Source organism: Pinus tabuliformis, chromosome 5_1 (genome assembly GCF_031772625.1).
Source record: "Pinus tabuliformis cultivar Carrire ecotype Pingquan chromosome 5_1, CPIR1, whole genome shotgun sequence".
Lineage (NCBI taxonomy): Eukaryota > Viridiplantae > Streptophyta > Pinopsida > Pinales > Pinaceae > Pinus > Pinus tabuliformis.
This window is the reverse complement of record NC_142305.1, coordinates 327755352-327768342: the sequence shown is the minus strand read 5'-3', so window position 1 is coordinate 327768342 and position 12991 is coordinate 327755352.

Sequence of the window (12991 nt, the reverse complement as noted above, 5' to 3'; positions counted from 1 at the left end):
AAACCTAATGATGACTCATTTGAATAATCCTCTGTACTTTTTGAGATATCTTTAATATTGAGAGGGGAAAAATTATCATCACTAAAAACATCAGGATAAAGAGAAAAATGCGATTCTGGAACAATGCATTTGAAAATATCATCATGGAAAAATCTTTGTTCATCAGATTCATCATAGACATCGGGTTTAGATCATACCTTTGTGTACTGATACTTTTTGAAAGAGAAATAGTTTGTTGTTCTAACCTTGGCATCTGCATTTGTTGATTTGCAACGATATTATCTGACCTTGTATCAAAGTCATCTCCTGGTTCCAAGGCAGTCTTTCCTCCAGCATTCTCGCTTTTGTCTTCCTGCATTAGAGCATGCATGTCTCCTAGGCTTTGGGAACTTTCTTCATCATGGGTGATTTGTATATTCAAATTGGAATTCTCATTCACATTAGAAGAAAATGAGACAAAGCTTGGACTAATTTCTGCTTGATCAGACATAGGAGGCAGGGAATGCTCAGCATAATCTGAAGATTCTTCATCCATGAGTTCACTTTCAAGATCATACTTTAGACAATTAAGATGAAATCGCATATTAAAATCCCTAACAGATTCATCTTGTTTCCGTAGATAATCAATTTCATCATATACCTGGTCATAGTCATAACAATCAAATTCACAAGTGAAAGTCTTGACGAATTGGTCCCAGCTGTGAATTGAGGCAACTGGGAGGGTTCTGCACCATTTTCTAGCTTCCGCCGTGAATGTAAGAGTAAAAATTCTGCATAAAACGCCTTCATCAATTCTTTGAACATCTGAACTTGAAACTCTTTGAATAAATTGAAGAGCATGATTAAAAGCAGAAGAATTATTCTTACCATTGAATTTTACCTGAGACAAGAGTCTTACCACTTCAAGTGGAGTGTTGGAAGAGGTAGGAACATGGATGCAACTCCAAATGGGAAGTTTGTGAGCAGCCATCCTGATTCAAATGTTACAATTGAAAATCATTCCAATAGACACTATGTTCAGACCCTCCTTCTAGCGCCAAATATGTTGAAGCCCCGAAAATTGGGTCGACAACAAGGGGGATACCCACCCGGTCTGGACCTTGGTTGGCAGCTCCTTATCTGTTTCGTATAGCAGGTCCGACTGGGGATAATGGGACCAGTTTCCCAATCTAAGGGTGTATGTGTGTGTGTGCAGAGTTGGATGTTGCTGATCTAAGAATACTTAAAGCTAATTTAATTCAAACTTTTAAACTAACTCTATGCTATTGCAATCTAATGAGAAACAACACATCTAATCTACGCTAACCCGGGGTGTATTTCTTCTATTATGCGATCTAAAGAGATTTCAAACAATAACTGGTAATAAAGATCATTCAACTATCATAAGAATAGAAATCAATTAAGATAAACCACTTTGCATAAAAAGTTAGGCAAAACAGTTGTGAACAACATATCGCATAATAAGTTATTCATATATCAGACATAAATAAATGGCTCCACCGTACAGAAGTTCCAAATGGTAACTCATACATTCATGCAGTAACATATAAACAACTGAAAACTGTATATCACTTTAAGAATATACGCAAAAATGGCCAAGAGATAAAAGTACCATTTATGACTAATCCTACTCATAAGCTTCAAGCAAAAACGATTTATCTCTACTTGTTCTAACATCTACTAAGAGTACAAAAGTGCAACATCAGTAGCAGACATCAAATGCAAACATTAATAAATCTCGATCCATCCATTCATCAAAACCTCCTCTAAGGGTGCAGAAGTGCATGTTCCGAGGACAAGTTTTTGACAAATTTCTGGACCCTTCTCTAAATGCATAAGAAGGGTTAAAATACTACTTCCTAATTCTAATAATAGTGTATTTACAAAATTTAGGATGCGGTTTTCAAATGACCATCCTTTTTCTAATCTAATTTTAAAGAAAAACAACAATCTAAAATAAGGCTACTTCTGAATTTGGTCTTTAAAGCTGCAAGTGTTCATCATGGGCTTGAGGAGAGTCGGCTGGCTGACTTCTGCGCTGAGCTGTGCTGCGAAAACAGAATCTATGAGAGCTGGCACTACTTTTTCGGCCGCGTTTATGATGCACTTCACAATCATCCATTGACTATGCGGCTTGACCAAGTATGCCCAGTAACACTCCCAATTTAACCTGTTTAATGCTTGGATCGCTTTTCCCTTTTCCTGCGCCTTCTGCTTCTATTCTGCTTCCTGTCGTAGTTTATTTGGTAGGTACCCCGGGGTGGTCTCTTCGATTAAATTGGCCCTGTGTAAATTCTCATTTACACAGTCGATAAGAATGCTTGCTTGCGTGGCCGCTGTCTCCGCTGCTTGTTCCGCCTGCCTGATTTGATCATCCCATTTATTAGAGAGCAATTCTTTATGATTCTCGTTTATTCTAGGTGCACTTTCTCTTTTCCCTTCATCTTCATCCTGCCAAGCTAAGTATTCTGTCACTCGTCTGCCACTCTGATCATAGTCACTCCGCAAGTCTACCACTTGATTGGTGATTTTATCGCTCAGCTCGCAATAGTGACTCCACTGTGATATCTTACGTCCCAATTCTTCCTGTTGCTGTAGTAGTTGCTCATTTAAGCCAATAGATTCTGAAATAAATTCCTCAAGCTTCGGCTCATCTTTATGCATTTCTTGTAAAATTTGCAATTGTTTTCCTTTCTCGTCTAGACTTCTTTGATAGCCTATCTGCATCTGCTGAAAGTCTTCCTGCAACTTCTCGAGTTGTTTGGAAGCTTCAATATTAGCATTGGCTTGTTGCAATTGTCTTTGTAGTAGCTGTATTTGATCTTCTTGTTCTTTCAACAGGCCTTGTCAATAGTTGCAGAAGCATATGCTCCTGTGATCTGAGACAACTTAGTAAGATTTTCAGTTGGGTTATTGTTGGGGTCTTTCCATAAGACGTCCAAATGTTCAGCATCTTGTGACAGTGTATTTTCTAGTTTTCTTTTCTTCCTCTGTCTCCTTACAACTGCTTTATGTTGGGGACTATAGAATACATCCAGTGGGGGAATTTCTTCTACATTAAGTAGAAGCTCAGAAGGTGGAGCGATAGGAATGTGCTCCGTTTCTGTGACACTGCTGACTATGGTCGAAACCACTTCTTGCGCTACCTGTGTATTGTTCACAGGTGTTCTTGGGGCTTGCCCTTCAAGATTGATCAGCTCATTGAAGGTTTCCCATTCTTTGTCCAGTTCTGTTGTGACGGGTGGCGCTTCAATGACAAGAGGGGGGACATCTCTTGGCGGGGAGGCGATAACCTGCTGTTGCGACATTGCACTTGACTGAGCCGTATCCTTAGCTGTTTCTTCGTTCTTTCCTTGGTCGCTTCCAGACCCTTTAGAATGTTCAGGCACTCCTTGCGCAGTGTTAGATTTAGATCTGGAAGTGCTAGAGTTTCCACTGAGGCTAATGCTTGGAGTTGGTTCTCTGGCAGGCAGTCGCAGCTTCTCTAGAGGAACACTGGCCAGCCTTCTTTCCCTGTATAACATGAATCTTTGGAGGTCATCTGGAGACAACTTCGACTGAGCTTCCCGCAAAATTTCCTAGAGTGAGCTTCCACTCTGAAATAAATCATCAAACAAATCTTTCTTTCCAACGAATACTTTTATTTTGACGTTCATTGTGAAATCTTGGGCAACTTCATTTGGGTCAAATGGCCTTGCTGGGAATTTAAATAATTGTAGACACGTCATATTCTCCACTTCGGTGAAAGCGTGTCCTACATCGAACAATGAAAAGGCCCCACAAGCTACAGGAAACTGAGGCCATATGGCCTTCTTTTTGTCTTTTAGGCCTTTAGTCAGGCCGCCTAAAGGCAGGACATGAGGAGGTACAGTGCTTCCAAACACTCTAATATAGGTTAACCATTCTTCCCCGAACCATCTTGCGATGGGGATGATATCTATTTGTGCCTCGGGTGAGCACCTCAGGGGGTCTTCATCATACATCATTCTATACAAGGGTAAGATAAGTCCGTGACAAATCTGGTAGAAGTGTGGGACGAACTGAGAATCCCATAACATCTTATGATAAACATGGATAGGTAATGGGCCCTGGGTAGTCCATTTCCAACCCATAGTGGGAAATTTAGACACATAACAAATAGAATCCATAACATATGCGGACAGATAAAAAGGAGGATAGATCCTTTGAGACAAGGATCTTTTAGACCGGTAATTGATAACAGCCGTGTATAGATTATCAGAAAAGATCTTGGCCCAATCCATAATATCAACATTTGTGGCAGCATCTATTAATGGTAGCCATTCAGACGAAAACTTATTGATATCCGGCATCCCAAATAATCTACAAAGCATGGCCGCAGCAAAACGATACGGAGAGGTGAGGGAACCAGTGTTGTACATACCATTTTTGTCTTTTTTGAGCGGCTCCTCTTTTCTGGACCAATCTTTGGTGGTCTCTGCTAGGTTTGGGTTCTCTGCCACAAATTTCTTAACGAATTGTGCATTCTAAGTCGCCCGTGGTTCAGGAAGATGATACATAAGCTTTAAATCTTGTGCAGCGAATGATCCGATGAGCCCATGTCCTTGAATCTTGAATTGTCTGTTGTTCATCTCTGCATTGTCAAGTATCCACTTGATCATATCCATATATGGTAGAATTTTGGGCCTTGCTACTATCCGGTGAAGAAATGAACATGCTAGCTCCTCTAAGGACGCCTCGGAAGAGCGTTGTGAGCCCGTGACCGCAGCAACCTTCATTATTCTAGGATTCTCTTCTTCAAGTAGTCTGTACATGCTTTCCCATGTCGATATCCCTGCGTTTCTGTTATAGGCTGTGTCTGTATACAAAGGCGCCATCTCCTTCATCTTTTCCTTTGCCTCAGAGCCTTGAGCTTTATTTTTCTTTCCCATTTCTTCCTGCGTTTGGCTTTGAATCGTCCTTAGCTCTTCGTTCCTGCAGCTTACGAGTGAAATGGAAATGACTGATCAAGAAAGGTGATGGGAGAGTTTTAAATGCAACAGATATATCAAATATGCAACCTTACGTGAAGTAATTCTTTACAAAAGCACGCGTCTTCATTTCATTTAATAGCTGACAACTAATTCCTTTACTATCATTAAAAGTGCATGATCTTGAGTCAGATTATGGTAAGTGGCTTTTCTTTGAATAGTGTGCCCGAAGGATTCGTGATGAAGTGATTTATGATTTTCTTACGTAACATCGCAGATCGCGCCATTGCAAATCGCACCATCGCAGATCGCGCAAACATACGAATATAATATCGCAGTGATCGCAACATCGCAGGTCGCAGAAGTTTAATGTTTGCCGAATCTTGTCAGCTCATTTCTGCGATATGCGATCTTGCGATTGGTGTTATCGCACATCGGTAAATCTTGAAGTTTTTTTCCTTATGAGTATTACTTTATTGTGATGCGATATTATGCTTAACACGAGAGTCTTGCGCATACCGATATTATAGAGAAATGGAGGCATTTCCTATCTTTTTTGCAACGCGGCTTTAAAGATATTTCCCTTATCATAGACTTAGGTTAAAAAATATTCAAAAGACCTTTCTAAGCTTACGATGGTAACCTTATTTTGAAGAAAGGAAACTCTTGCTTTTTTTTTAGAATTTAACTAAGGGTCCCCATTCATTTAGTATTTTGGACAACACTTAAATGAACAAGTGGGGGGTGTTGCTAGCCACAACACAAGCACAGCCTAGAACAGAAAAGAGATGGAAAGTGAACAATTAACAGCAAAAGAATCTTGTATTAGCTAAAAATGAAGACGAGACGCTGCAAGTATCAAAGAAGTTACAGTCTCCAGAAGTTGAACCTTACATCAAAACAACAACCATCAACCCTAATTACATCTGTTTTCTGGGTATATATAGAGTTTCATTACAAAAATGTTCTGTTTTTCTATGCGTGGAGGAGTCATAATGGACCACCAACCACTTTAACTTCTTGGCTGAACTTCTGAGTGCAATTGCTTGCTGTGGTGAACAAAATTGATCTTCCTGGATGCTCTGTTGTACTTCTCGGGCAAGTGGAGTGTTATATGGGATGAATTCCCATAGCTATTGAATATGTTTACCTACTCAGATTTTTACCTTTCCTTCTCGGCCATGCTGTCCGTGGAAGGAAGCTGTTGAAGAAGAAATGCACCTGGTACTGAAAATTGACTACCTTCATCCTTTCGGGAGCATAGAATGGTTACAGTACGTGGATTGCACAGTGGATGGAGTAGTCGGACAGCGAAGCAATCTCGGTTGTTAGATCGGGCGGATGGACGGCAGAGATGAGCCAACCAGGATGTCGGAGGAGGCGGGAGTGGGGTGATCACAGGCTGTTGGATCTCGGGCGGTCAGATTCGACGGTCGTCAGGCGTAGAAGCTGCACGGAGGTTAGCAAGCAGGAATGGTTGGATGGGCGGTAAGTGGTATTCCTCGCACCACTGTTGGGGGAATCGGTAAACGTACGAGGGCTCGCGATCACAATCATCACACGACGTGTGGTAGAAAAGGCGGGATGAAACCACTTTTGATCGCACATTATCACGCGGTCAGTTTGACGGTGCGGGAAAAGTGACTGCCGTTGGATCACGTGGTAGGCGATCGGACAGTGGGATTTAATGACACATGCTTTTGTTTGATGTGACGGGGAAAGGGCTTGTGAAAGCATGCGGTCATGTGGTTACGGCCATTTGATGGTTTAAAATCAGCGCCCGGGGGCCTGAGGGAATATGGGTTTATACAAAGTTTTGGAGGAAAACAGAGATAGCGGGGGTTATGAGAGTATAAGCGGAGTGAAGGAGAATATAAAAGACGACTGATGCAAACCTTCTTTAAGCACAAACCGCACAGCCAGACCTGTATTTGACCCTCAAAGTGCCCAAATATGTAGCAGAGCTAACAGTGTTCTCACTGAACAAGTGAACCATCCTATTAATATGTTCATATTTTAACTTGGAACTTTGGGATTTCCATTTTATGTGAATGGTCAACCCAAACATTTCCAAGGTTATATCATGCAAACGCCTATAAAATACATCATTTCCTACAAAATGATATTATCATTAGTTTAAAATAAGCATAGGCTATAGGTTAATTTCATTTATCTTGTACTTAATATTTAAAACACTTCCTAAATACCTAGAAGTTTCTTTATTTTCATGGGGACATTGTCATCATCTACCAAAAATGTGATTAGTAGTGATCTCGTGCTAGTAACACAGCAAGATCCAGGAAAGCTCACTTCAAATTGTGCAATGATATATGCTTTGAATCCACAACATCATGTGTAGATCCTGACATATGTTGTTCGGAGGTGAAAATCATGTTGTGGGTGGTTGAGTAGGTGTACCGGTCTCAATGACTGGTGTCTCACTCACAGGTGGATCATTAGCGCTACTACCAACGCTGACCCCCATAGTCATAGCATGAAGATCGTACTCCACCAAAAACTCCTGTAAAATAAAGAGTTTTTTATAAGGATGAGTTAACTAAATCATAAACAAATAAGTTGGATAATTAAATGAGTTGCTCATCCCATACCGACGAACTTGTTTCAGCAAGGTTTTGAATTCACCTTTTATCTCATCTGTCTAAGGCTCAATCAAAATTAGAGAATTAAGTTTCTTGTTTGCTTTGATTTTAAGCTTCTTTATTGTTTGGATTGGATTGGCGAACATAAAAATTGATTCATCAGTAACCTCTTCCTCATAAACATATTTGAACTGACTTAAGCTTGGCCCCTTCCCCTTATCACCATGTTTATCAAATAAGTGTAATTTACAATTCATCCACAATTAATCATCATTATATTAATAAGAAAACCACTATTGACACTTGTCTAAATTTATACACAAACTTCACATTATATCATGGTTAATATAAAAGGTTCTAAATTTATAAAAAATTCGTCATCTTGAAAGGTTCTTACAAGAGGCATTATGATAGGATCAATATATATTCCATATTGTATAGAAACAATAATGTGAAAAGGATGAAGAAATGCATTTTCTCAATTTGGTCATATGCATAGTGAATCTTTCATTTAGTTATATGATGCCTAAAAATATGCATTTGACTTACTCTATAATGGATAAAATGCTACTTGTATATATATCTCGGGCTTATATTATTTTACATACAACTACATTGATGTTTACTTGTTGTGAGGTTGGTGCCCTTTGACCTTGGTCAACCCGACACAATATTTTAACCATGACATATTAAAATGTTTCCTCAATTTACAAGATTTCTAACAATATATTGTAGTAAATGACAATCATAACATACAGTAGACATTACTTACAAGTTGGGTAAAATTGAACGCATATTTCCCCCATAATAGAAATATTTGTATGTATTCTATTCTAGTTGTAATTAATGAGCAAATATTCTCCTATAGTTATTGATTTAATCACACATACAAATACATGGTTTCCTTCACATCCCTCGAATATACATTGGGGTTGCTTATTTGTGGTGATGGGTCATGTACTATTTATAAACCCTGCAATATTACTTGTTGCTTTTGGCCTTCCATCAATATACATAGTTGTGCCTTTATTTTCATCATTGTCTTTTAGTTGTATATAATTTTCCACCACTCCATATCTTCATATACTTTTGTTATATTGGAATAGTCGTACCCAATCATTGTAGTTGTAACAGGGTCCAAAATACTCTATCAATTCAATTAATCCTTAGTGACATACCTTTATGCCATCCATGGAAAATATCCCCAAATCATGTAATGATAATGGGGAAATGTGATATATCCTTTCATTGACAGAAAAATCAGTTTTTATTCAAGGAATATTGTTGGGTCCCTATAATACTAGTGATTCCCCCATTACTATTGTAGTTGTATCCCTTATTAATATTGTTGTGCCCCTATTGTCCACATATTGTTATTACTGTGCCCCATAGAATCCCTCTATTGTTATTTTTGTGCCTTTATATTATTATTGTTAGGTCAGCTTGGTCATATTATGACCCCTTAGACTCCTATATATAGAAAGGATGTTTTTTCATTTGAATCATCCAAGAATTTTTCATTTTTGTAATGTAAAGGAGGCTTCCCCCTCGAAGAAGCTAAATTCTAAGGCATTGATCTATTTTTTCTATCTTTTTGTGAGTTGGTTTCATAACATTTGGTATCAGAGCTTTGGATTCTAGGGTTTCGCTACTCCAAACAAGTCATCGTGGCATTTGCACTATAACTTTTTTCTGAGATGTTTCAAACTCAAAAAAAAAAACCCATTTGGGCCGAAATCGTTCTGAATGTCAGGTCAAAATTTAAAAGCTTTTCGCGCTACATTTGCGGAGATATGAATTGAGGACGTTGGTCTTTTTGCAGACTCTTGACTTACATTCCAAACAGGTGACCTTGGGAAAATTGTCATAAATTTTGTTTTGAGCATCAAACTAAAATTTCATAACAAGTTACAGAAAGAGGACAGACTGTAGTTTCCTGTATATATTTTTTAGACCATCAAAACAGTGACATGTGGCACTTCATACAAGTTCGCTCTTATGAAAAGGTATATAATCAGGTCAGCTTGGGAGATTGTGCATAACTCTTTCTTGGACAATATAAAGTCGATCAGACTGGTGGCATTGGAAATAGGATGCATAGGGCTACTGCAAGTCGCAATTTTAGAACTGGATGATCTGAAATTACAGAGATACATCAGATTCAATATCAAGCTCCTACAAAGTGAAAAAAGGTGTGTAATTTTTTTTAATTTTGCATAAGATTGGTTTGAAAAATTAGTTTTAAGGAATTCAAAGGGAATAGTGAAGAATTATTAGCATTAATTAATGCCCCAAAGAATGAAAATAAAAACACCTAGTAAGCAACTTGAAAGCTCTATCATGACTCTTGAAGAAGAGGAAGAAATGCAACATGATATATCAAAATTACAAGACCAAGTACAACAAATTTCACTCTCACTAAAGGTAAATGAAGCCAAGATGAATGACGTGGAAGCTAAGATGAATGGCATGGAAGCTAAGATGAATGGCATGGATGCTAAGATGGAAGCTAAGATGAATGGCATGGACGATAAGATGGAAGAATTGAAGATAAATTTGAATAAGCTGCTACAAGAAATGGTCACTAATGGTGAAAGGGTAGTAAAGGAAACTCATGATGAGAAAAAAAGAAAGGTTAATCATGATTTCATAAACTATAATGTTGGATTGAAGACCCACCATATTCAAATCGATATGAGGAATTTTGATGGCAAGGATCCTGCAACATGGATACTACAGATGGAGCAATTTTTCAATCTCCATAATGTGCAAAACACACAAAAGCTACATATTGAAACTTTATATTTGGAACCAAACCAGTTTGTATGGTATCTATGGCTTTGCTCTCATAAACAAATTGTCACTTGGGAAATTTTTATAGAAGAATTGACAGCACATTATGAGGATACTAAAAGAAACACCTTTTGTAGCCAATTGATAAGTCTCAAACAAAAGGGTTCAATGATGGAGAACATTGAGGACTTCCAAAAATTGAACATAAGGGTAAAATATATTCCAGAGGAGCATATGATTGATGTGTTTATAGGGAATTTAAAGGATAATATCCAACATGAGGTTTGCCTTTGGGAACCTGCTTCATTGGAGAAGGCATTCAGGTTAGCAAGAAAAATGGAAAGCAAAATTATGGCAACCGGGAAGCCTACCACTCACAACTATAAAGATGGAAGTGTTGTTGCCCCTAGCCTTCCACAACCTATAAGGTTGACACCATAACAATTGGAAGAAAAAAAAGCGAAAGGGCTTTGTTACAGTTGTGATAGCAAATACACTAAAGGTCAATAAGTGTGCTGAGAAGAAATTATTCTACATAAATTGTGAAGAGGAGGAAGAAAAGGAACAAGAAATGTCAAAAGAAGATGATATACTCCAGAAACAAACCCTAGATGAAGAAGAAATGAATCCGACCATATCGTATGATGCATTGACTGGAATTACCACTCCTTAAACTATCAAGATAGAAGGAAATATCAAGAAGAAAAAGGTAATAGTGTTGATTGATTCAGGAAGTACCCACAATTTTATTCATTGTAAAATAGCAAAAGAATTGAATTGCTTCCTATATCCAGCACCACAGTGTCAAGTAATGGTTGCAAGTGGAGGAACCATAAATTTCTCTGGAAAGTGCCATAATATCAAGCTATCCATGGGAGAATATGTATTGAATAGCCCAATGCTTTCCATTCCAATGGGAGGTGTTGATGCTGTACGAGGAGTCCAATGGCTACAATCCTTAGGTACAATAGATTTTAATTTTCAAGAACTTTTCATGAAATTTTCTGTGGGTGGAAAGGAAGTTGAATTAAGGGGTATTGTCGGGAAACCGGGAAAGATAATCAGCTCTAACGATATGAAAAAGCTTCTAAAAAAGGAACAACGAGGTGTAATTGCACAATTATGTTCGCTAGATGTTTCCACATCGAAATCACCTATTTCTCCATATCTCCAAAAAGTCTTGGACAATCATTCCAAGGTTTTTGAGACTCCCAAAGGTCTTCCACCTATTCGTGATCAAGATCATGCTATTCATTTGATTCCAGGAATTGTTCCTCCAAACATTAGGCCGTAAAGATATCCTTATGCCCAAAAGAGTGAAATTGAACGTATGGTTGCAAAAATGCTAGAGGCTAGTATAATTCAACCCAGTCAAAGTTCTTTCTCTACTCCAGTAGTATTGGTGCACAAGAAGGATGGATCATGGCGCATGTGTCCGGATGATAGGGAGCTCAACAAGCTCACTATTAAAGATAAATTTCCCATTCTTGTCATTGATGAATTATTAGATGAATTGCATGGATCAATTTACTTCACCAAGTTGGATCTTCATTCAGGATATCATCAAATCAGAATGAAGATTGAAGACATTCCGAAAACAGCATTTAGAACTCACGAGGGTCATTATGAATTTTTGGTCATGCCTTTTGGCCTTACCAATGCACCTTCTACATTTCAAAGTATGATGAATTCCATTTTCAAACCCTTCCTTAGAAAATTTGTGTTAGTATTTTTTGATTATATACTAATCTACAGCAAGTCTTGGAAGGATCATGTTGAACATGTTGACAGGGTGCTACAACTATTGGAGGAGAAAAAATTATATGCAAAAAGCTCCAAATGTTTATTTGGGGTGCAAGAGGTGGAATATATGGGTCATATTGTATCTCATGAAGGTGTTAAGGTAGACCCTAGAAAAATTAAAGCCATTAAGGGATGGAAAATGCCCACATCCATAAAGCGTCTACGAGGATTTCTTGGGTTGACAGGGTATTATCGCAATTTTGTTAAGAATTATGGGAGAATAGCAACACCTCTAACAACATTATTGAATAAATATGCATTTTCATGGACTTCAGAAGCAACAAAGGCCTTCAAACATCTTAAAGAGGCAATGTGCCAAGCACCGGGCTTAGCTACACTGGACTTCACAAAAACCTTTATTGTGGAATGTGATGCTTCAGGAAAAGAAATTGGTGTTGTTTTAATGCAAGATGAAAGACCCATTGCTTTCTAAAGTCGTCCAATCAAGGGAAAGTATTTGCACAAAGCTATTTATGAGAAGGAAATATTGGCAATACTACATGCACTTAAGAAATGGCAACCCTACCTAATGGGAAGACACTTCAAGGTAAAAACGGATCATGATAGCCTTAAATACTTTCTAGAACAAATATTATCCTCTGAAGAGCAACAAAAATGGGTCACAAAGATGTTGGGTTATGACTTTGAAATCATCTAAAAAAGGGAAGCAAAATGTTGTGGCAGATGCACTCTCAAGAAAGGATGAGGATGTGGAAGCATTGTTGTGCACCATTTCTATTATCCAACCAGATATGATAAACAAAGCAAGGGAGGAATGGAAGAATGATGAAGAAGAGTGGGCACTCATTCGAAAGTTACAACAAGATTCTAATACATCTGATACAT